General features: G+C 37.7%; 1 pseudogene; it reads left to right on the top strand.

Annotated features, from left to right (window-relative positions):
- The first annotated feature begins 3,119 nt into the window (after nucleotides 1-3,119).
- On the top strand, nucleotides 3,120-4,152 carry LOC107157959 (annotated as a pseudogene).
- The last annotated feature ends 22,560 nt before the right edge of the window (nucleotides 4,153-26,712 follow it).

Here is a 26,712-nt window from a genome sequence, read left to right as displayed (position 1 = left end):
CTGTGGCAAGAAGAGAGGTGCAGGGGGCTAGACAACCTCCTTCCTGCAATCCCTAGGGCCCCTGGCATCTGTAAAACTGGCTCTGAGTGTCCCAGGACCTGATTACTGACTACTACCCTATTTAGAGACCCCTTTGCCAATCTAGTAGCTATCCCTCTCCTCGGTCTATACCCAAAGGACTTAAAAATACAGCATACTATGGGGACACAGCCACATCAATGTTTATAGCAGCACAATTCATAATAGCTAACCTGTGGAACCAACCTAGATGCCCTTCGATAGGTGAATGGATGAAAAAACTGTGGCATATATACACAATGGAATATTACTCAGCAATAAAAGAGAATAATATCATGGCATTTGCAGGTAAATGGATAGAGTTGGTGAAGATAATGCTAAGTGAAGTTAGCCAATCCCCAAGAAATAAATGCCAAATATTTTCTCTGATATAAGGAGGCTGATTTATAGTGGAGTTTGGAGGGAGAGCATGGGAGTAATAGATGAACTCTGGACAGGGGAGATAGGTGGGAGGGCAAAAGAAGGAGCAGGGGGTTAGCAATGATGGTAGAATATGACAGACATCATTATCCAAAGTACATGTATGGAGACATGAATTGGTGTGAACATACTTTCTATATAAACAAAGATATGAAAAATTGTATTCTATATGTGTAATAAGACTTGTGATGCATTCCACTGTCATGTATTTAAAAAATAAAATCAATTTAAAAAATAAAAGGAAAAAAATAACTCACAAAGATTAAGCACTTAGTATGTGTCTGCTCTTTACTTGCCTCTTTACCTCTTAAAATTTTATTTATTTCTTAAAACAACCTCTGTCAAATGTCTTATATGATGTTCATATTTTAAAATAGAGGGAACTGTGGCTTAGGAAGAAGAATAACTAGTTATTCTCACAATTTTGACAGCTAGTTAATAATGTCCATTCCCTCACTGCCAGGTATATATCCAAAGGAATCGAAATCTATATTTTGAAGGCATATCTGAAGCCCTATGCTTACAACAGATAAGGCACAGAATCAATCTAAGCAACCTATTCATGGATGAGTGGAGAATGAAAACACTCATTGTCACTTTCAATGACAATGGATGAACCTGGAAGACATTATACTAAAAAAAAATGACTTATCACATTTACCCTAATAACCTGAAGAGCTACATATTCTTACCCCACCTCCACACTGTATAACTGTAGAAACAACCAGAGAATGTGAGCAATTTGCTAAAGTTTATACATTTAGTAAATTTTGAAGTGGACATCAGAGCCTTATATGAAACAGGATGAGTTTGTTATGCTATAATAAAATCTAAAACTTTAATGAATTAAAACAATGAAAATGTATTTCCCTTTCATGTGACATGTCCTTCTTAAGCTGAGAGCAGAGGCCTGCTCTTCACAATTTTTGTTTCCAGAATCCAGAATGCCTTAGCAGGGACCATCTCTAAGTTCACTGTTGCTTATAACACAGTGGGCAAGAAACCTTGAAACAGAAAGTTAAATTAAATGCTGCAGCCCAGAAGTGAACCAGGTCCTGCCTGCTAACCCCTCGCTGTACAAAATTCATCAGCTGGTCTCACTCCTGAGTCACAAGTAGATCCAGTTACAATACAGAAAGTGGAAGAATGTGGAAAACCTGCATAACAACTGTCTTAAGTTCTACCTACCTGGGACCTATAGCATGGTCCTTCCAATATGCCAGGAAAGACATCATAATCATTCACAGAACTATATCACATAGATAAGATTACCCCTTGAGATAGGTAGATTTAATGTATATTACAACTACTTTTGTTCTCCTCTGAATATAAACAATAATCTCACAACATAAAGGTCTAATTGGATCTCTGATTTTTTCCTTTAAACTTCACTTTTTACTTTCTCAGAGAGAATATTTCATAACCATTCTGTTATCAATTGTATTGAGTTTTTGTTCTTTGTAACAAGTTACCAATAACTTAGAGGTCTGCAGAAACACCCAGAGGTCTAGCATTTTCTGAAGGACAGGTCACAGGGTCTGAAATAGCTGGGCCCTCTGCACAGTGCCTCACTGGCTGCTGTCAAGCTGTTGGCTGGGATACATTCTCATCTGAAGGTCTGACTGGGGAAGAATCGATATCCACCCTGTGCATGGTCCACACTCCGAGAGAGTGAGAATTACATTCCACCTCAAGGGCAGAATATCTACAAAAATTTACAATTGTTCTGCACAAGACACTTGTCTGTTTTTCCTGAATTTTTAAATTATCTAATCATTTTTATATCAATATAGATTTATGGCTATTTATTTTAAATCCTGGATTATAATCCCATACTACTGGTTAAAATGTAGTCTTAGAACTTCATTCTAATCATGAGAAAAGCATCAGGAAAATGCCAGATGGAGATCATTTTATTCACTCTATATGAATTCAACAAGATACCTGACCAATATTTTTTTAAACTGCCAAGGTCATCAAAACCAATAAAAACCTGAGAAACTGACACAACCAAGAACCACTCAAGAAGACATGGTAACTAAAAATTACTTGGGATCCTGGAAGAAAAAAAGGGATGTTGAATTGAAACTCAGGAAGTACAAAGAATGTATGGATGTCAGTTAATATGATATATCCTAATTGGTTCATAACCATGGTAAAGGCACATTCTGATGTAAGTTGTTAACAACAGAGAGAACTGGGAGTGAGGTACATGGAAATTCCCTGCATTATCTTAGGGACTTACAGTGAATCCAAAGCTTCTAAAAGAAAAACATATTAAAATATAGAAAGTTATTTCTGGGTAGGTTAATTCAAATTACTTACATGTAAATACTTCTATATTTACATAAATCACCATCAATTTTCCATGTGTCAATCCTCACTATTGAAGATGGAAACTCTGAGGTCAAATACACAGCTGAAGACACCCACTTAGCAGGAGAGACTTTTATTGCTGAGTTCAAGCACAAGCCTAAAAAGGACATCAGTGGGAACAAAAGAGCTATCCAATATCTCCACACTGCATGTGCAAGAGCTAAGCGTACCCTCTCCTCCAGCACTCAGGCCAGTACTGACTGACTCTCTCTACAATTTTCTCTACTGATTCTCTTTATTCTCTTTATACCTCCATTATTTGTTCTCAGTAGGAAGAGCTGAATGCTGACCTGTTCCATGGCACCCTAGATCCTGTAGGAAAAGCTCTTCAAGATGCCAAACTAGACAAGTCACAAATCCATGATATTGTACTGATGGGTGGTTCAATTCATATCCCCAAGATTCTGAAGCTTGGGCAAGACCTCTTCAGTGGAAAAGAACTGATAAGGGCAGCAAGCCTGAGGAGGCTGTGCTCCTGGTAGAGCTGTCCAGGCAGCCTTTTTATCCGGAGATAAGATGCAAATGTTCAAGATATGCTGCTCTTGATTGTCATCCCTTTTTCCCTTGGTATTGGCACTGCTGGTAGAGTCATGATGGTCCTCACCAAGTGCAATACCACTCTTCCTACCAAGCAGACACATACCTCCATGACCTACTCCGACAACCAGCCTGGTGTGCTCATTCAGGTATAGGAAGGTGAGCATTTCATGCCAAGGACAACAACCAGCTTGGCAAGTTTGGACTCACAGGCATCCCTCCCTCCTGCACCCCGTGGTGTTCCTCAGACTAAAGTCCCTTTTGATACTGACACCAATAGCATCATCAACTTCTCTGCCATAGACACTGTTGCAAGGAGGACACTGAGTGCATGGTCCAGGAAGCTGAAAAGTAAGCAGAGGAACCAGGTATCATCCAAGAATTTGCTGGAGTCCTATGCATTCAACATGAAAGCAACAGCAGAAGATGGGAAAATTCAAGGCAAGATCAATGAAGAGGAGAAACAGAAGATTTTTGACAAATGTAATGGAATCATCAACGGGCTGGATAAGAATCAGACTGCAGAGAAGGAAGAATCTGAACATTGGTACAAAGAGCTGGAGGAGGTCTGCAACCCCATCATCACCATGTTGTCCCAGAGTGCAGGAGGCATGCTGGTAGGATGCCTGGGGGGGTTCCCTGGTGGGGGAGCTCCTCCCTCTTGGTAATTCCTCTGGGATCACCATTGAAGAGGTTAATCAAGCCAGCCCAAGTTTAGATGCAGCACTGTTCCACAAATAGATATGGAAGGGCCCAAATTTGTAGCAAATTCCATGGTAGTTTTAAAGCTGCTGCTATAGTAAATCACTGGGCATCTCAATACTTGAATAATATGGAAAATGTGCACAGGGTAAGGAAATAGCATTCCACTTATAAGTACCATATTGTAAGGGCAAAATGCAATGTCTCAAAAAAACTATATTTAAAAATGGCAAAGATTTGCTACCTGAATACTAAAACTACAATGAGATATTGTGTCACTGTGTAAATGAAATATGAACTGAGTGTCTGAGACACAAGTTCAGTGTTATGGGCTTTCATTTTTTGGTTCATTTAGAGGTGAAAATTAAAAATTCAGCTGAGCTTTAAACTAAATTGATTTAAATTAAAAATTCAGGTGGAGGCTTAAATTGGGTAAAGTTTTCTTAAATATGAAAGCAAAAATATAGGCAGCAAATGTGTGTGTGTGTGTATGTGTGTGTGTTAAGAGAGAGATTAAAATTTAAAAATCTATGTGTCAAAAAGTACCATCAGGAAAGTGAAAAGATAACTTGTAGAATGGAATAATCTTTTTTTCAAATTACATATTTGATAAGAGAATGGTACACAGAATGTATTATTAACACATCGATCAATAGTGAAAAGACACAAAACCAATTTTTAAAATGAGCAATGGATTTGGAAGGACATTTCACTAAAGAAGAAATAGAATTAGCCAATAAGCACATGAAATCTAAGATGTTCAACATTTTTAGCTATCAAAGGATTCAAATCAAAACTGCAGGAGATGTCACTTCACTCTAAAAAGGCTATCATCAAAAAGAGATGACAAATGTCAGCAAGGATGGGGACGTTGGAACCCTCAAGTACTAAAGGTGGAAATGCACGTGGGGCAGTCTCTCTGTAAAAGAGCCTGTCCCTTCTTCAACACACTGAACATCAAACAGCCCTTTGACCCCACAATTCTGCTCCTATATACCCAAGATAAATAAAAAACTTCAGGACACAATCTCACACATGATTATTAATGGCAGTATGATTTATGATAGCCAAGAAAGTAGGAACATTCTAAATGTCCATCAACTGATGAGTGGATAAATAAAATGTGGGGGCACCCGTACAGCAGAATATCATTCACAATTTAAAGGAAGGAGGTAATAGTACCTGCTGCAAAGTTGATGAACCCCAAACAGACTATGCCAAGGGAAAGGAGCCAGGTGCGAAGGTTGTATGATTCCACTGATCAAACACCCAGAATGGGCACATCTATAGAGACAGAAGTGCTTTAGTGGTTTCCTAAGGCTGGAAAAGATGGAAAAAATGGGTGCTGATGAGGGCCAAGGTGTACAGAATTCCTCGTTAAGGTACTGGATGCCTTTAAAAATCAACTATGGGGATGTACACAGCACTTTATGAGTGTGCTCAGTCACAGAACTGTGCCTTGAATGGGTGAGTTGGATATGAACTCTTTATTAGTAAACAACCTGTTTGGAAAATCAAAAGGGAGTTATGACAAATTTGCCCCATTAATGTTCAGAAAGTGCTTGGAAGAGGGACTGGTACCATGCTAAATGACGTACATATAATTCTGAAGTCGTGACAACAAAGAAACCACACACACACACACACACACACACACACACAGACCATCAGGGGTTGTAGCGTGTGTGGCATTGACCATCAATACTGCTGCTCAAGTTCTTCATCTGCCAAATGGGGATCTGGGACTCAGGGGGCTGCAGTGATTCTCCCTCATTCAGGTCCGTCACAGAAACATCCAAAGTGCATCCAGCCCTCCTATCTGGATCTGTGCTCCAGGGCTCCCTGCTCCGACCAGGAATGTCCTTGTTCTCTATTTTCAGTCTGCTACCCATATCCCCAGGAGGTTGATTTAGGAGGTAATTAGGGAAAGATACTGTCGTTTTCAGGCTCTCTGTATTAGAAGTAGCTGGGCATGGATTGGTACACTTCAGCTAAGAAAAACAGGGAGTAGAACTATCTGTTGAATTCGTTGCTTGCCAGATTCCTTGTAAGTACATACACAAGGACTTAGGATAGAGAGTCTTAAGATGACATTGTTAACTCTAAATTTATGGATTCAAATTGCTTCATTCCAATGTGTGGGGGAACAGCAGTTTAAATATGAATTTCAAGTAACTGCCGATCACACCAACTGTTTTGACTGAACTCGCAAATTGTAGCCTGTGTCTAAAACGATGTTCCAGTTATTTCATCCTTACTGTAACGATCCCGTGGATTCTGGAGATTGAAATCATAATGCATAATGAAAAGGCATTAAAAGACAGAAGGGAATAAATAAATTTGAAACTTCATGTTTTTTAATGTGGTCTTTATTAAGCAAAAGAAGAAGCTCCTTTGATGAAAAGAAATGAAATTGCTTCATCGTTGAGGTGTCAAACTGAGAAAGATTTTCCTCTCTCTTTCTCAAAATTGTGAGTTTCTATTAATTACTTCATGGATTGCCTTAATTAGATCTCAAATGAGACATTCTGGTGTGCTGTTACAAATACTGCTGCTAACAATATTTAAGTAGTCTAATCTTATAAATTGCTGGAAATCATGATGTTATAATAAACAGTTTCTCAGTCACTACAGCTGAAATCCAAGCACAGTGATAATTAGAAATAATGTAATTAAATTAAAGTTTAAGATTGATTAGTGAATACTAAAGCCGCAATCTCTAGTAGTTAATATTTGTGTCATTTTAAGCAATAATATTGAATAATAGGTGGAGATAACAACCAATGAATTTATTTACTTATTCTAACATAAATAAGAATGTGTCAAAATTATGCTAGAAATTGAAGAGCTAAGCACATCTTCTGATCATTGTTAAGTTGTACATCTTGCCTTGAAGAAGAAATCCAGATTTTATACTTTATATCACAAAATCCTTCATCCATCAACAATATTTATACCTTATATCATCATAGTTTTGTAGGCCCTATATAATTTATCTATATTAAATTTCAGGTTCCCTAAGACTGAAAAGTCTTTCTAAATTTAAGGTCATAAACTTGATAAACAATAAATGATAGATTTGAAAATATTGCAACGCCCACTAGCACATATTATACTTCACTGTCATATAATATTTCTCTGGCCCCAAAGTGTTCCTGGGGTGGGAAAAGTATGTGTTCACCTAGCTACTGAAGGCTGCATGACCCTGGGCAAATCCCTGGACAAATATTACCATTCTCTAAAAATAAGAGCCACTAAGAGAAGAATATCCAGTAAGGTATAAGTTGAGCTCCAGGACTCTAAGTCCATTCATATCCAAATCTGAGCAGAGATCAGGCTGTGGAGTAAAAACAGAGCAAAACCCAAACCTTGTATTCAAATTCAAAGTTGTGTGTTTTAGCAGATGTTTGAATATTGGGTCAATTAGAAAATCCTTTTGAAACTCACTTCCCTTGTATGAAAATATTACTGGTTCCCAAGTAATAGTTTCATAAACCTCCTAGAGCTGATGAGATTTCTGCTGAGCAGCAGTCTGCCAGCCTCTTGGCCATGGCCATGCTCTGTGGGGCCAGCTGGTTTCAGGCCCTGAGCTCCCGCTGCTGAAGGCAACTGCCCCCATGTAGCCTGGCCCCTCCATCCCTGCCCAGCTTCAGAGATTACAATCACAGGTTGCTCATCCTTTTCTTAATATAGGACAGTCTGAGAATCAGCACTGAACATCTAAGTCACTCCATGAGTCACATGACAATGCATATATAGATCCTACCAACTAAAGACCTTATATAATTCATGAAAAAAATAAAAGTGAAAATCCATAGGTTTAAAAGAGAAGGAAGGTTGACATTAGTAATGGAAGACTTCCCATGCTTTCTGCTTCAAAATGTGTATTCAAAATGTGTATTTCTTCCACAAAGTTTTCTACAAACAAGTGCTAGAAATATTTCGTGTTATATTCACCAATGTTAATTCACTTGAGAAAATTAAAAATTCAAAGAAATGCTACAGCATAGAAACATCTTTGTTTTGTTTAACGGGGAGTCTTTAAAACTTTTATGTGAATTCAATTAATGTCCTACAGGATACAGTTTATGAATTGTGGCTGAAATTTGTTCTTTAAAAAAATTTTATGATGCACCTGAAAATGTCAACAGGCTTTAACTGGGTATCGTTGTCCATGTCATACAAGGTAGGAGAAGCACAGTTGAGATTCCCACTGATCTCAGAGAAGACTACGAATTCAGACAATCCCATCTGAATTCTCTGCTACCATTTTGAAGAATAAGGGGCTCATAGATTGCAATGAAGACAGATTTAAATATGACAGATAAATATCTCTGTCTTTCCTAACAAGGACATTTCCATCATCCATATAATATAGGGCAAGGGAAAAGGTATGCTGATCATCAGACCCTTCTTCCCACTTTTCACAGTATAAGGAATCATTATCTTTTTTACATGAATAATTAAATTTGTATAGTGAATGTGTCTATTTTTTAATTCATAAACATAAGCATTCCTTACTCTCTATGGGATTCATTGTACCCCCTCCAGAATTTAGAGAAAATAAATTTTTGTTGTCTAGTCACCCAGTCTGTACTCTCTGTCACAGCGGCCCTAAAGAATAATACACCATCCATGTAAAAATGATACTCATTACAAATTATACTCCCACCATGTGAAATTTGACATGGCAACTGAATTATAGTGCCTTGGAAAGACTAAACACCAATACAAATGCAAAGTTTAAAACAATCTACGCCACATAAAATACAGAGTCATCACATAAGATATACTGTTATTGGTACCTACCTCGACTGCCTGTGAAGACCAACCCATGCATTATCTGCTTTAGCATTTCAAACCCTTTGAGGCCCTTGGGCTACTCACAACTGGACATCTCAGACTCATTCTGGACTATGGGGAAAAATGATTTTTAACAAAATATTTCACAGGACACAAATTCACTGACATTCATTTTATAACCTATCCGTGATTGCTGAACTGCTGATCAAAATTGTCTAACCTTGATAGCCTAAAATTCACATAAATTCAGATCAGAATAATTAATGCATCTATCTTTGTTCCTAATTATGCCTAAGTGTTGTAAAAAACAAATTTCATGTGGTAACATAAGACACTTGGAGAAAAATTAACCAATGTGTTCAAGCTTTTACCCCAGGATTCACCACAGGACAACTGGAACATGAATTGATTGACATACACACAGGATTTCAAGTCTATGCTCTGTAGAAGTCCACAGACCTCTCATCCTGGAGCTCCTTCCGAGACCTGCAGTGCACTGAGAACCTCCCTCTAAACTCCAGGTCTTTCTTCTTCACATGCTACCCACATACTATCATTCAATAAGTTATTTCTTATTTCAAAAGCTTATGTTTATTGCACTGTAGATGTTTACATTATATAGCTTAGTTATTTAAAAATTCACCTAGTTATTTTAATTGCAATTTTTCAGATCATCTTCAATTTATAAAAATCAGAAAGCTTTGTTCATTTTCTAGGGTTACTCAAACAAATTGCCACAAACTGGATGGTTTAAAACCACAGAAATCCATTCTCTGACAGTTCTGAAGGTCGGAAGCCCCAAATCAAGATGGTGGCAGGGCCATGTTCCCAGGGACATCCCCCAGAGACCATCGCTCTTTGCCTCTTTAGGTTCCTGGAGACTCTGCCTCCCTCTTGGTCTCATTGTTTCCTTCCCTCTGCCATCAGCCTTGACTGTCTTCCAAGGATATTAATGACAGCATTTATGGATAGTCTTAATAACAGGAAAATCTCCCCATTGCAAGATCCTTAACATGAACACATCTGCAAGGGCCATTTTTCCCCAAATAAATTAATATTTACACATTCCAGGGAAAATTTTATATTTTAGGGTGACCATTATTCAACCTGTTATAGCTTCTCTCCCAATAAATAAATAATAAATAAATGCTTTATGTATTGTAGGATTGGGTAAAATGCTACAGTTTCTAAATTTTAACCAATGGAAACATTCTGTGAGTTAAAAATGTTAAGCAAATTTATATATTTTTTCAGTGCCATTGCTACTCTATTCTGTGATTCGCCCCATTTTTAAGTTTGTTATTTTTCTGAATTTCGATGAATGAGAAGTCTGTACTTGGTTGCATATTTTCCCTTGATTTCTCCCCCTTCAGAAGTCCTTCACGGATGGCAAGAGAACAGTCCTACCCCACTGTCAAACCTCTTCTCTTCATTATGAGCACTTATCATTCTTTGTAGAAAGCATCTCGCATAAATGACCATGTTTAACACAAATCAAATCTGCTGAAACAAATCCTACAGCATTAAGCATCCTTGATTTTGAAAAGATTATCAAAAATCTGTTTCTCGTCTGCTTGTTTCACATAGGAATTTACAAATATGACAAAATAAGGTACAACACAGGAAATCTGGCAAATTCTCCCAAACATCTTAGAAGGACGTTTGACCTGCAATTTATTGGCATTTGCTGTTATCAATGCTTCCCTAACCCTTTCCTCTCTTTAATTTAGCACACAGCTTCTGTCTCACTTCATACCTATTCGTTCTCTCCTATCTGCATCTGGCAAGAAGACAGAGGGTTCAGGAGGAGGTGCAGAGGGCTTAAAACTTGAATCTCAATGGAAGTGATGCAGAGATGAGTCACCTTAGAGATCCTGCTCCCGGCTGTGAGGTGAAGCAGTGGCCACCCACACAGTTGGACTATAAAACAGCCAGGGATAATTGATGCAATAAATCCGGAAACAAAATACAAAGGAGTAGGCAGGAAATTCTGACGGAAATGGTTGGGGGAGGTTTAATGGAAAAGTTCCCATCTCTTCTCCATATGTCAAAATGCTTTTGTGCTTTAAGATCTGTAGTAAATAAACCCCTCCCTACAGAAGCTTTGCCAATATTTCTGATCAGAATCCATTGTAGTACTCACTTTGCAAATAATTTTACAAGTAACATAAGCCAGTTTGTAGTTAATGCATTGTACTTATTCCTATGTATGTTTCGGTTTGTTGTTATTTGTTTGTACTGGGATTTTAGGATTCTTGGGAGAAAAAAGATTATATTTTACTCATATTCAGTAATATGTGCTAGCACATTGCCATGTTTGTCAAAGAACTAAGTCACATTAAGTGAATAAATAACTAAAGAGTATCAGATATTTTTAGTATTGCCCACAAAGAATTAAAGTTTGTCAGATTTTTCTTTCCCAATGCTAGAACCTAGTAACTCAAGGAAAAGAAAGCAACTATGAAATAACTATTTAGAAGAGAAGCAGAAGATGTGATTTCTAATGTCATCCCAGGTTCCTTGTGGAGGATAAAACCATAGGGTTGTGGTGGTCTCTGGGACTTGAGGAGAGCCGGACATTTGCTCAAAGAGGTGAAGGGACCTCACTGGATAGATACATAAAGGCGTGAACAGGGTTTGGCACAGATGAGAAGATGGGCCAAATGAAACTGAGCAACTTGCCCAGAAAAGTGCACTTTTAATATGTTAGAAAACTTCAGATACATTATGTCATCAATGCCTTGGAAGTAGCAATCATTTAATTTCCCTTTTGCAAACCAAAATAAAATAAATTTCAGAGAGGATAGAAGTTTCTTAATGCAGGACAGTAAGAGAAGGATCAAGTACCAAACCCCACATATCATATGGAATTTATCCTGCGATGCTGAGGGAAATTTGACCTTTAATTCCTCTTCGTATGACTAATCCTTAAATATTTGAAGACAAATTTCCCTCTCTTATTCTTCAAACTGGTTCTCAATTACTTTCATTGCATTAACTTTTTAAATAGCTACATCAAAATTCTGAATTTTATTAGGCTTTTGGCAGACAAATACTTATAAGTGCTTTTTACATATTGACTCAAGAGAAGTCAATAGGCTCAAATATTCAGCAGTGTATGAACAAGATAAAGGAACTTAGCTTGCTGAGCTGGGGCCCTGTGTGAATAAGACCAAATGGTAGAGATTAAATATTAACTACCAAGTCCATCTGTTGCCTGACTCTTAAAAATATCTGCTGTATTTCCTTTAAAATTTGGAACAAGACAAGGGTGTCCACTCTCACCACTCCTACTTAATGTAGTGGTAGAAATTCTGGCCAGAGCAAGAATTAGACACTACTTGCATATGATATGATCCTATACCTAGAAAAATCCAAAGAACTCCACTAAAAGACTGTTAAAGCAGGTTACAAAATCAACAAACAAAATGAGAAGCTTTTATGTATGCCAACAATGAATCTGCTGAGAAAGAAATCAAGAAAACAATTTCATTCATAATAGCCTCAAAATAAAAATACCTAGGAGTAAATCCAAGGAGGTGAAAGACCTCTACAATTAAATTCTACAACATTGAAGAAAGAAATTGAAGAAGATCTCGGAAGATGAAAAGACCTCCCATATTCATGGATAGGTATTGCTAAAAATGGTCATAATACCAAAATCATAAGGATTCAATGCAATCTCCATCAAATTACCAATGACATTCTTCACAGAACTAGAAGAAAAAAAAACAGTCCTAAAATTCATTTGGGAATATAAAAGACCTAGAATAGTGAAAGAAATTCTAAGCCAAAAAATCAATGCCGGAGGCATCACAATATGTGACTTTGAATTATACAACAGAGCTATAGAAACAAAATCTACATGGTACTGACCTAAAAACAGATACGTAAAGCAATAGCACAGAATGGAAGATGCAAAGAAAAACCCATACCAGTACAGTCACTTGATCCTTGACAAAGGTGATAAAAACACACCATGGAGAAAAGACAGTTTTTTTAAACAAGTGGTGCTCGGAAAACTGGTTCTTCATATGTAGAAGAATAAAATTAGATTCTTATTCTCACCCTGCACAAACTTCAACTCAAAATGAATCAAAGATCTAGGAATTGAAACAAACACTATAAAACTCCTAGGAAAAAAAGTAGGGTCAACACTCCCGCATATAGGCCCAGGCAATGACTTTCTCATAGAATCCATAAAGCTCAGGAAGTAATGCCTAGAGTTAATAAATGGGATGGCAACAAATTTAAAATGTTTCTGCACAGGGAAGGAAACAGTTGAGAATGTGAGGAGAAAACTTACAGAATGGAAACAAAGCTTTCTATTTACTTTCCTGACAGAGGATTGATATATAGAATAAATAACTCAAAAAATTCAACACCAAAAAAATCAAATAACCCAATTAATAAATGGGCAAATGAATTGAACGTACACTTCTAAAAAGAAAAAATACAACTCACCAGAAATACATGAAAAAAATGTTCAACATCATTAGCAATTAGGGAAATTCAAATCAAAACTACAGTGGAATTTTATCTCACACCAATCAGAATGGCAGTCATTAAGAATACAAATAATAATAAATGCTAGAGAGGAAAAAAGGAATATTTTCACACTGTTGATGGAACTGTAAATCAGTACAACCACCAAGGGAATCAGGTTCTTCAGAAAACTAGATATGGAATCACCACATGACCCAGCTACATACCCCTCGGTATTCACTCTGAAGAATTAAAGCCATCTTACTACAGTGAAATATGCATACCCATGTTTATCGCAGCACAGTTCACAACAGCCAAAGTATGAAACCAGCCTAAGTGAATGAATATGAATGAATAAAGAAAATGTGGTATATAAACAGACATATATCAAAATGAAATTATGATAGTTGTAGAAAAATGAATGGAACTTGAGAACACTACAGTCAGTGAAATAAGCCAGACTTAGAGGGTCCAGGGTTGTATGTTTTCTCTCATACGTGGAAGTTACAGAGAAGAATGAGAGAGAAAGGTACCATGGGAGGATTCACATGGAAATCAAAGGAAGATCAGTGCAGAGGAGGAAAGGGACTTGGGTAGCAGGAGGGGAGAGAAAAGGAAAATACTGGGGAGTGAGATTGGCCAATTATATTGCTATATTGTGTGCATGTGTGACTATATAACAGTGAACACCCCCACTATGTACAACTATATACCAATAAAAATATGCCAAAAATAGCTTTCTTAATGGCTTCACTTTTCTAAGTTCTCCAGTTTTCTGTTTCCAAAGAAAATGGCTTGCTGTCATTCAATCCTTCAGTGTTATTAGGAACCCAGTAAGTGTATTAACCTTACTTAATATACTTATGTTCAAAAAAGGAAGAGAAGGAAAAGGAATATAGAAAAAAAACAGGAAATTTTACTTTATTATTTTACATTTGATTCAGTTCATACACTACTGTCTAAAATTGTTTGGCACAGAGTATTGAATATATAAAAATTTTACTTTGAACTGATAAAATTAACATCCCTTTATAGATGATTGGCAACTAATAACCTTTTTAATATAGCTAATCAAATTATCCTATTGAAAGAGAATATCCAGAAAAAAATATTAATAATACTGCCATTATTTTCTGCCAAGTGATCTATATTTTACAACATAATTGTTAAAGATATAATAGAATTGTGTCCCAGGGGGAAAAATCTAGATACATCATCATTTAAGGATGAAATACTTGTAGAGAAAATTACATCTTCACTGAGGTGCTTGCTTAGAACATGGTAATGGTTTTGATACTAGTGAAGGCATTTTGGAGGATTTGCTGATATATCTGGGGGCAAACTAGAGGATTTTCAAGTTGCCTCCTTTGGAAGCAGTTAGACACTACTATGGATAGAACTAGGGATCATTGTATTCATCAAAATAAGTTGAACTCAGAAAGTCCACAGTAGTATATTTTCTCTCATGTGCAGAAGCTAGAGAGGAAAAAAGGAAAGAAAGGTGGGGAAATTTCATGAAAATCAAAGAGAGATCCAGGAAGAAAGGGACCTCAGGAGAAAGGAAGTGCTGGGGAGAGTTACTGGCCAAATTACATTGTCTACATTGTGTGCATGTACAACTGTGCAACAAGAAATCCCATCATTGTGTGCCAGTGTCATGGTGTAAGGCACCAACAAAAATATGAAAAAATAAATAAAATTTTAAAATATATCTGCTGTAACCTTCAGCAATACTTCAGGGTGGCAAGTAAATTCTCCAATTTGGAAGTGTTAATTGTACTTCCATTGATAAGGGACAACTGTCTTAAGATGCTTATTGTTAGATAACATAGAGCCACGGATGTGTACAGATTTCACTTTAGGGATTACTAAAAAAAAGAGTTGAGAAATTTAACTTAATATCTTAAAAATATTATATGTTCATGTCTTAACATTTAAAACTTTTCCTTCAAAGGAAGCACCAAGCTTATTGTGTTGGATTCCTTCAAAAAAACATATTTAGAAGTGTCAAAGTAAGAATTTGGGTCAGTACAAAGAATCTAAGAAAGTAATAAAACCTAGTTGCCATTTTGCTTTCAGAAGTGTAAAGGTGGGGCTGTGTGAGTTTTGGAGAACACTCGTCCACTCTGATCTGAGGTCCTCAAGCCAGCCGGAGACATCCTGAGACACCAGGTGCCTACTGAGTAACAACAGATCTGAGAGTCTCAGGGCACTGTGGCAGGAAGCTCTCCTTCTCTGCTGTAGAGATGCCTGGTTTCTCACTCCCAGCTCCATCTCCCATTTAGAAATGCTCCCTGTCCTTTGGTCTTGATATTGGGATTCCCAGAACTTAACTTCTGTTCTTCTTCAGGCCTTTCTGTTGGAGTTAGTCTCAGGGACCTTTCCTTGCTGGAAACTCCTCAGTAAAATATGGTGTGGTCTGCTGAGTTCTGATCTAGATAAGCTACAAAGTCCCTCATCAGTCCCAAGCTCACCATTCTGTCCTTAGCCTTCCTGGCATTTTAACGAACACAGTTTCTGAATTCTTCATTGATAAAAGTAATTAAATGATTAATTGGAAAAGTCATATTTTTACCAATTTACCTACCTTAAAGTGCCGATTTCGATTACTGATTTTATAAATGAAAATTTCAATAAAACTATTTATAAATTATACTCAGTTTTTTCAGCATAACCTCAAGAATCACAGACTTGATTGCTGTGCTTTTTAACTTAAAATGATACCTAGCTCCTGAGTGAAAAGGTTCACCTTAACCTGGTCTCTCTTCATCCTCTCCTCCTCCTCCTCCTCCTCCTCCTCCTCCTCCTCCTCCTCCTCCTCCTCCTCCTCCTCCTCCTCCTCCATATCTGAGACATGTATTTCTGTTGCACACTCCTGGGTTTCAACTTTATTTTTAATATCAGGGACAAAATCATTATCACCAACCTATTCTTTGTAAGCCATCTTCCTGTAAATGACCAGACCTTTTCTGAGGTTCATGACTTTCCTGAATTCTTCAATACCTCTTTGTAGTACAAAAATCTCCTGCATAGTTTTCTTTAAGATTGAAGACATTTACTGGAAATTTCCTTTTTTTTTCTATTGTGATAGAAATAAACATCATGTTCTCCATTGGTGGTGTTCCAACAATCTGTAAAAATCGTTCTTTGAAAAATTTCCAAATTGTAACTCAGAAATCTTTAGTCACATCATCTCTGAACATCTTGAGGGCATCCTCACCAGCTCAATCAACACTGTTACATTTGATTGTAAATAAGAGACCCTTTAAGTTATCTGCATCTATAAAAGGGGAAGGTGCTCTCCAGAAATCATTTTCATATAAATTATTTTTTTCAAGTGCTTTATACCACGTGTAAATCTGTGAATATCATTGTGATCTAGGTTCAACCTATCCTTATTTTTCTAAGTATAGAAAACTGGCAAAGATGAACTCAAACATTTCTAAAGCCTTAAGATTTAGTGATTTTCCTGATAACTGTAATAGTATAACAAGAAAAATTAACAAAATTTTCGGCTTGTGAGCTCTGGAAACATCATTTCAGTTGATTACCAGGATTTACAATTTTTGAATTTATTTTTATTCTGCTCGGCTTTTGATGCTTTCATAGGTGAAGGGAATGTTTTCTCATTTTGTCTACATTTTAACATTCTTCTTCAATCCAAAGTCATCTAATCTAGCCTATTTTGGAGCACAGGTAAATCAGTGGCCAACCCTATTCAACCTCATTGGTGCAAAGTAAGTGGCTACTATGACCTTCTATCCTAATGCCTGAACCCCTCAGGTTTTGATGTAAAACATTGGCTTTGGTAGTCAGATGGAAAGCCCAAGTTTTTTTTCACTGGCTATAGGTTTTCTAAGAATTCCATATCATTCTTCTCTGTCTTTAAATTATCCTTAGAATTCATTGTTTACATTTTCAGCTTCAGTCTACCACATGGAACACAAAACAGAAGGAAATCATAAAGGAATCTTAAAATTCAATATTTTTTACATGATTTTTACACGAAATTATATACTAATCATTTTGGTACTTGCTTTTATTGTATTTTTATAATTCACTGAACTCATTTTATTTACAGAATAAATACCACTTGATGTTGTTATATACCATCAATTCTTTAAGTTTATATTGAAGTTATTATGCCTGCAATAGGATAAGGATTATGAACAACATAATCTTCTAAGGGACAGGTTAGGAAACTGTTCATATATAAATATTGTGATATGTTAATGGTCACATATAAATACTTTTGGCTTTATGGGCAAGAAGGTCTCTGACAACATCCAGCTCTGATGCTCTAGTGTGTTGTTGGGAAAGAAAAAAATGAAAGCAGAGCAGATCAACACCCATGAGATACAGTAGAAGGGATGGATCTATGGTTATAAACATTTCATTAGAAATAAGAAAGATCTTAGTTCAAGAACTCAACTTTATATCATAATGAATTATCAAAAGAAGAACAAACGAGGCTGGGGATGTGGCTCAAGCAGTAGCGCGCTCCCCTTGCATGGTTGTGGCCCGGGTTCGATCCTCAGCACCACATACAAACAAAGATGTTGTATCTGCCAAAAACTAAAATGTAAATAAAATATTTTTTTAAAAAAGAAGAAGAACAAACTAAACCCAAAGCTAGCAAAATAAAGGAAATAGTAAAAATTAGAGAGGAATGAAATTGAGAATAGACAAACAAGAGAATCAAACAATGAAAAAATTGGTTTGAACAATTATTTAGAAAATGGGTTGAAACATGTTATAACTTATCCTGCACAGTCAGACTGAAGCCAGACAAATAAAATACAAGAAAAGTATAGAACAATATCCCTTATGAACATTGATGCCAAATCTTTGATAAAATACTATGAAATAAAATTAAGCAACATAGTTAAATAATATATAACATAACCAAGAGAGATTTATAACTGTTATGCAAGGATGATTCAACATAGGAAAGTTGATCAATATAATATTCCATATTAACTAAACCAAGAAGGCTAACTAGTTATATAATGAAACCTAAAACAACCTAAAAAAAGCAAAAAAAAAATGCTGAAGGAAATTAAATAAATGAAAACATATTCTACATTCATGGATTGGGAGACTTGATATTATTACAGTGGTAGTAATACCCCATGAAATCTATAGATTCAATACTTCTCTATCAAAATCCTCATGAAGATTTTTTAGAGAAATGGAAATACCTATCACAAAATCTGTAGGGAATCCTGAGGGACAAACAGCCAAAACAATTTTCAAGAAGAAAAAGCTAGAAGATTCATACTTCCCAATTTCAAAGCTACAAAGATACAGTAATCAAAAGAGTGTGTTATAGACATGAAGACAGACATACAGACCAGTGGAATAGAACAGGCACTCTAGAAATAAACCCTTGCATATATGCTCAAATGCTTTTTTGCCAGGGTGCCAAGACTAGAATACATAGAGAGCTCCTAAACTCAACAACAACAAACAAATATACTTATTCAAAGATAGGCAAAGGACCTGAATAGACATTTTATTTCTCCAAAGACATAAAATGGCCAAGGAGAACATATAAAGGTGCTCCACATGACTGATCACTGAAGAAATGCAATTCAGAATTATGAATGAAATAACTCTTGCATATCCATCAGTATGACTGCTATAAAAAAATAATAAGTTTTGGTGAGGATGTGGCATCATCAGAACCGTCTCCAAGGCTGGTGAGAATGTAACATGGCCTGGCCATGTGGAAAACAACATGGTGGTTCATCAACAATTCAATAATTTTTTTACAAAGTAGAATCACCATATGATGCAGTAGTTCTACTCCTAGGTCTAACCCAGAAATAATTGAAAGCATGACCTTGAAGAAATATTCACACATCCATGCAGCATTATTCACAATAGCTTAAATATGGAAGCAACCAAATGTCTATCACTGATGGATGAGAGGATAGGCAAATGTGTTGTGCAGATACCACCAAATACCTTTCATCATTTAAACAGATGTTCCACCTCACATTTACCACAACACGGATAAATCTTGGGGACATCAGGCCAAGCGACATAAGCCAGCCACAAAAAGATAGATAATGTGTGATTTCAGTTATGTGAGGTATTTAAAATTCAAACTCATAAAGACAGTAAGCAGAAGGGTGGTTTTCAGGGGAGAGTAGAAAGCTATCATATGGCGGGTACGGAGCTTCAGTTTCACCAGAGGGCTCTGCAGCATTGTGAACATGTTTTGTTACTACCGAATCATACCCTGGAAAATAAAGATGGCAGATTTTATATTACATGTACTTTGTCACCATAAAAAAATGGAGAAAAATAAAAGCAAACAGACACTCTTCTGGAGTTTGGTCCTGGGCCAGATTGCTATTCTCTGTTTCATGGCACAGTCCTCTAACCCCAAGTTTCAGTGTGCCACAGGCAGCTCATTGAGTTTAGAGGGCACGCAGCATCAGTTATTCTAGAGGATAGACTAAGTGCAGAACAGGTGGGAAGCATCTAGTATGATTATCATCAAAACCCAGAGCTTCTTTCCTACTACTAGGACAGAAATGGCCCTGATTTTCAGCAGGAAAAGTATAAATAAGATGATAATTCATAATCCACACTTTTTCCAGGCTGAGATCTTTGACCCTTATTTTGCCTTCTGCCTATAGCCTAATATATCTAAGAAATTGCTTCCCAGAGAGGCTTCGTGTTCAAACATTATTTTATGTTTTTAAACATAGATTTTTTAAGTTAAACAAAAGTTGAACTTTCTTTAGGTATATGGGGTAAAGTTTAACAAGTGACCCTACAATACATGGGCGAGAAGGAAGTTGGGTTGTCACGCAGCATGGACTTTATGATAGATCAGTCATCGAATATTCATTAGAAACGGTACTTAATCTTTAGGATGTGAGTCATCTCATACCATAGCCTCCAGAAATTTGTCCTAGGGCATACAATAGAGGAAGCCATTAGCTAAGGAACAGTAACTTTAAAATGACGCATATGGTCAGCTGTGACACTGCGCCCATTGCCCGAGCCAGGTCACATTTTTTGGTAACTCTCCATATCTGGAAAACTTTTCATGGTGATATTCAATTTCCTTAAACCCTCGTTTAACCCAGATTTATGGGATGTTTCTTGGGATCAGACTTAGTCATCTATGCCCATCCTTGCCACTCAAGTTTCTTCTTTAGCACACGCTCAGAACCTCCAATCCTAGCTTGTTGACTGTATTCCCACAGAACTTTAAAGAGTCTGACTTGAAACTAAGATGCGGAAGTTTCAAACTCATAATTTCCTCCAGGATGGTGGGTCTCTGCATGCATAGCTAGGACTATACATTTCACAAGTATGTAGTTACTGCCATGTATGCACCACGGTTTTTGGAAGTACCAAGTGATTCATAGATAGTCCTTTGGTCCTAGTCCTTTGGTCCTTGCACTCAAAATGGAATATTTAAGAGGTGTATGTGTGTATGTGTGTGTGTGTGTGTGTGTGTGTAACAAACATGTAACCAATTAGATGCTATGAGGGCTCAGATAAGCAGCAGCTCAACATGGAAAAATATGGAGAAATGTAGACTGAGCCCTACCAAGAGAGCATATCAGAGTGAGCTTTAAAAATGTGATCTTTCAAAGTCACAGACAGCATCTCACTTTCTTGTTTGAAACCTCTCAGTGACTCACTACTTCATGCATGAGAGCTCCTTGTGGGTCATGTTCCCGGATATAAACCTTATTTATATTTTCAGCCCCAATGATTTGTTACTGTGGGGACTTATCCCAAATTAAGAATATTAGCTTATTTCTACTAATTAAACAGCTTCTGTAACCCCTACTAAGAATTGCATTAAACTTTATGAATACTAAACTTACTCATTGAACTTTCTGCCTATGAGGCTGGTGGGTTTGGGGAAGAGATCCACCTCAAGGGCTGCACAGGCTCCCGCTGGATGGAAAATGAGCAGAGCTTTGTGCCCTGAGGTCCCAGAGCAGACTGCATGTGCCTGGTGTGCACTGGCCCGCTTCCCTTCCTCTCCTCCAGAGGGCTCCACTGGCCTTGCTCCAGGGCAGTCTCGCCTGTGTGAGTCCTGGAGTGGCTAAAATGCTAAGTCCCACCATGAGCTTCAACAAGAGACGGTTTCCACAGTAGCTGGCGTGCCAGCCCTACTGCACTGACTTTGCAGCCCTGAGTCTGCAAGGACTCCAAAGGAAGACCTTGGCACTGCAAAGGTGGCACTGACACTGTCATATAGAGCTCAATTTCAAAGATCTATGACCTATAATTACTACTCCTTAGAATTGATGGTGCCTCTGGGAGTGACTTATGTCTCTACGAATCTGCATTCATATGGCATTTGATTCCCTGTTTGATTGAAACGCATTTCAATTTGATCATGTTGCTGCTGTTGTTGTTTTTAAGTGCAAGATATCTTGGCAGCACCGACATTCATTGCAAGATTGTGCCAGTGAGTCCACAATAAAGGCAAGGAAAGATTAGAACACGTAACTTCATGAGTCACACGGGGGTGCTACAACAAGAGACTGACAGATGGTCCTAAACAGGGAGAGAAGATGTAGGGCTTCATCCCAGAGCAACAAGAGAAGGCAGAGAGCATTTTAGAGACAGGACAGCTTGGTTGTCTTGCATGTGCCCAGGCACAGGAAGATTATAGTCAATAAAAAAATAATGATGATCCACACAATGTTAGTCAACTGCATTGCTGCCATGACATTACCTCCCAAAGAGCCTGAGAGAGTGGTGATAAAATATTTCTTGAGATTCAGGACAGTTCCTAATATATTTCTGTAATCTCCAAAATAACCTGGTCCTAGTAGGACGCCAGTATTTTATAGGGACATAGAGAGCAGCCCTCCTCATAGTGCTCTTCCCTCCAGGCAACCTGCGGCCACAGCACAGCATGGCTCCCAAGGCCAGGCTGTGGAACCAGCACCTGCCATAGGGCTAGCCTCAGAGTACTTGAGTGACACCAGCTGTGCTCAGGAAAAGAAAGCAAAAACCTTTCCTTCCACTCACCAGGCTCAAGGGAGAGACTAAGTAAATGTTAGTCTCTCTTTGGGGAATTTTGTTTTCCTCTGTAAAGAAAAACTGGTATTTACTTGAAGATTGAAGTTGTGTTGTAGAGATTTCAAAAGTAAGGCTGGGAAGATTATTTGGATAACATATAACACAACTCAACTCTAATCCTTAACATTTAAAACATCTTTCATTGGAAGGACTGTCAGCCTTTTCCCAATTGCTTGTACCTCGTATATCATTTTCTAGTTTCATTTTTATTTAGGACTTCATAGAAGCGACATCATTTTCATTCTTTCCTTACTTCCAACATATGCACATTTTTTTATTTACACGGCGCCCTTATGAAGTCGCTTCTTCTGTTACTTTGTTTTATCCCCTAGGTACTAGCTTTCTATGAATAGTTTGAACATTCTACTTATAATCTCAATACTAAGAATAAAACCCCTTGTAATACTATAAATTTCCCCTAACAGCAAGGAATCACTGGATTGTTGGGAAAGACCAGTCTTAAATAGGCAGACCTAGCAATAATAAGAAGCTTATGTATTATGGTAGGCTATGTTAGTCTTCACCAATACCCTGTTTTTCTTTCTCATTAATTTTAGCGGAGGAGGTATTGTACACAACCATGTAATATGCTTCTGCTGTGGCCTGAGAAGTGATGTGTGTCATTTTTGGAGCACGTATCCTTTTTCACTTGGCCGTGATCACTGGTGATGCTGCAGATAAAGAATGTTTTCATTTGATCAAGAAATAGTCTTTTGGTCTCCGTAAGCCAATTAAATTTTGAAGTCGTTCATTTTTATAGCATGATCAAGCCAAATCACATAAATTTGTGCTTTATCTGGCAACTGAATTTGTGTTAATCTGTCATGACAGGAATAGAAAATGAATGTACCAAGTTTCCAGCTTGAAGAATAATAAGTACGGAGTAGCAAGGCGACAGGTACCTTTGCAGAGAGGTTAAATGGTTTAACAATTTACCCTGATGGTCAATGATAGCAGAAAGCACAGGCTGATAACAAGATCTGGTCTTTCACTAGCTACTATGCCTATGGAAAATTATGTGTTTTATGAGTAGGACAAAAATATGTTCACTTTGTAGAGTTGCTAGGTAATTTTTAAAGTAAATGCACATAATCCAGTCCCAGATAAGTTATGCATGATCACTTTATTGATAGTTAAGTAAATGAGCAAACGAACAGATAAATAAATGGGAAGTGGCTGAGGCTGACCAAAGAGCCCAATTTATGAGAACATTAGGTTTCCTATTCGAAGATTGAACAATATTCTATTCCAATCAGTAACCTGTCTTAAATATTCAAAACCTACTGGACAAAGAGACAACATTGCAATTTTCAAAAGAAAACAGGCATATCCCACCAATACCCTATATTCAATTCATTGAACTTATCTACTATTCTTTAAAATGTACTTTAACATGAAACTACTAAGATTTCAACCTTTTTCATCTCTTCAGGTAATGATTTCAAATAAAATCATCTCATCATTTCTAACCATGCCAGGTAAGCCTATTTATTGAAAATATTTTCCAAAATTTTAAAGGAATGAAGTCAATGGAAATACTACAAATCTGCCTTGCTCCTGAAAACATCTTAACTGAATTAGGAAGCCAAATACCCAAGCACCCATCTATGTTTTCACTGTTATCGCAGCATACAAAGAAGGGGGGCAATTAACTTTGCCGGGATTGCAGGGAAGACCCTATGAGGTGGGGACGAGTTCCATTTGGTTCTTGAGTGATTATTCTCACTGTTATCCACATACGCTTGTCTACTCATCTTCTCACACCATTTCAATATCCGAAGGCTACAGATATACAGATTTGCTGTTGTGTAGTGTGTCCTCCTTAAATCTGAGGTAAGCAAACTTCTCTTTAACCATCTAACTTTTCAGACAGTCAACACATTTGCCCCTCCATATCCACCCATTCTGTGTCTTCAATAGAAAATAGTCAGGAGAAAATGTCCCATCTGTACTGAACAGGTACAGACTGGCCTTGTCATTACTCCCTTAAACCATACAGTGTAACAACTATTTATATAGCGTTTACACTGCATTAAGTATTATAAATAACTAGAGATGATTCTAAGTACAGAGTGACATGTGTCGGTTGTGTACAAATGGTTGACATTTTATAGAAAAGACTGGAGCAGCCATAGATCTGGGAAGCCACAGGAGGTCCAGAATCCAACCAGTACAGAGGCTGAAGAACAACTGTATCTTAGACTATGCAGCCACATGGTTTCTTTCCCGATTATTAGCCCATGCAGCCCTACGGCAAATGCACCACGGACAGTATGAAAGCCATAGTATGTCAATGAGAGGATGGGACTATGTTCTAAGGAAATGTCATTTGCAAAAAATGCAATTTCCAGATTTTGTCTGTGGCTGCAGAGTAGCCCTACCTGCAGTACACATCACAGCAACATCAAATAATTAACTGGTATTACATTTTCTGCCCAAACTCAGGGAGGCACACAGGTTGAAAAGAGACAGTTCTTGCTTTGAAAAGTTTATCAATGTGCAAACTTCAAGGTAAATAAATCATAGGAAGATAAAACTTTATAATCTTAGACTTTCACATAGTATCAGCATTGGATTAGGAAGTTACATTAATCTGGTTTTATCTCATTTGACATGTTGCTACAGATAATCAACTAACATCTTAGGGATTATTTTCAATGAATCCCTTCTGTTAAAAGGACTTCTGCCCTATTTGGTCATGGGAAAATTGACATTCCTACCCTCCCTTTGTGCCCAAGACAGTCCATATCAGAAACACTGTTAGGGTAAGGTCATGTTTCTTGTTTGTTCACTTGGTGCTGGGGATTAAACCCAGGGCTTTGCACATGCTAAGCTTGTGCTCTAATTGGCCCAGATTGTGTCAATAGTTAGAATCAAAATCACAGATGAGAAAGAAGAACCACAAGGATTTCATTTTCCTGTGTGGTCAAGTTCAGCAAGGAAAAGACATGGCTTGGGGTTCAGAACACAGGATCATCTAGGGGCAGGTCAACACCAAGCCAGGTCCCAGTCTGAGACCCCACAGAACCTAGCAGGCTGTGTGGGGCTCAGGCTCCTTCTCACTGGGTGATGCTGACAACCCCTTAAGGGTCTGAGTCAGTGTCTGTGGCAGGTGGGGTTATCGTCTGAGCTCACAGATGTGAGAGACTTTGAACAACCAGGCTGGTTGTCTGAACTTCAAATCTGAGATAAGATGGAACTGGGCATTGAAGAATAAATGGATTTAAGGGAAAAGAGAAGAACCCTGAAGTCAAGGAGAATGCAGAAATTGGCCACAGCAGAGGAGAAGCTTCACATTGGAAATGTGGGAAATAGGATGGAAAGCAGCCAGTGTGAGGGTTGGGACATTTGCCAAGACGGCTCTGATCTCACAATGTTATAGGAGCACAATCTAGATTTCTCAGCAGAGGAGTGACATGTTGCTTGAGAGATTCTTATTTGGCCTCATAATTAGAGATGGGTTGTGGTGTGGATACAGTATTCCTACAGACCAGTCACATGGTTGGCTGAGTGGCAGAGAAATGAATCGTTGTAGGTCTGGATTTAGAAGTGTCGGGGAGACAGCAAGACATTCTTAATTTTTGACACAGTGAGAAAAGGAAAGAGATCTGTCACAGAGAACTCCAAGGTTTTGAGTGAAGGTAATTGGAAAAATGGTAATATCCTTACAAGAGACAAGGAAATTGTGGAGTGAATCTCATTTGGAGCACATGAGGCAGATTCGCCGAGGAGCCTCTTGGAGGATGAACTCTCTATTAACTTTCAATCTGGCGCAAATGTGCAAGAGGCCTATTTTAATAATAGAGAAGTAACCTTGGGAAAATGTTCTGACTTTCCAAGCTGCTTCTCTACCCAGCATCAGGAGCATTTTATTTTAAAGTGTTGTTTGGTGGTATTAAGGTGCTCTCAGGCCTAAAAACCCACTCAACACAGGCTGTGCCCAGCAGTGTGTGCACCACGTCCAAATGCAGGGTATAGACTGCACAGCCAACCTCAGTGCAAACCCCTCTCAGACCTGCCAGGGCCCACAGGAAATACATGGCATCACTTAGAACCTGAGGAGTCAGTGTTTTTAATAAATATCTGCACCACTGTTTTCATGGTGGGTCACGATTCATAATTCTCTACGCCCTGCCAACAAAGAAAGGTGACTCTCTTCACTGATTTTCTTTCTTTCATGGGGGCACGGGTATATAGGAATCAGACCCAGGGCCTCACCCAAGTTAAACACATACTCTA

This window comes from Marmota marmota, unplaced genomic scaffold (genome assembly GCF_001458135.2).
Source record: "Marmota marmota marmota unplaced genomic scaffold, marMar, whole genome shotgun sequence".
Taxonomy (NCBI): domain Eukaryota; kingdom Metazoa; phylum Chordata; class Mammalia; order Rodentia; family Sciuridae; genus Marmota; species Marmota marmota.
The sequence above is the reverse complement of the archived record's forward strand: the minus strand, read 5'-3'. Positions and strand labels throughout refer to the sequence as shown.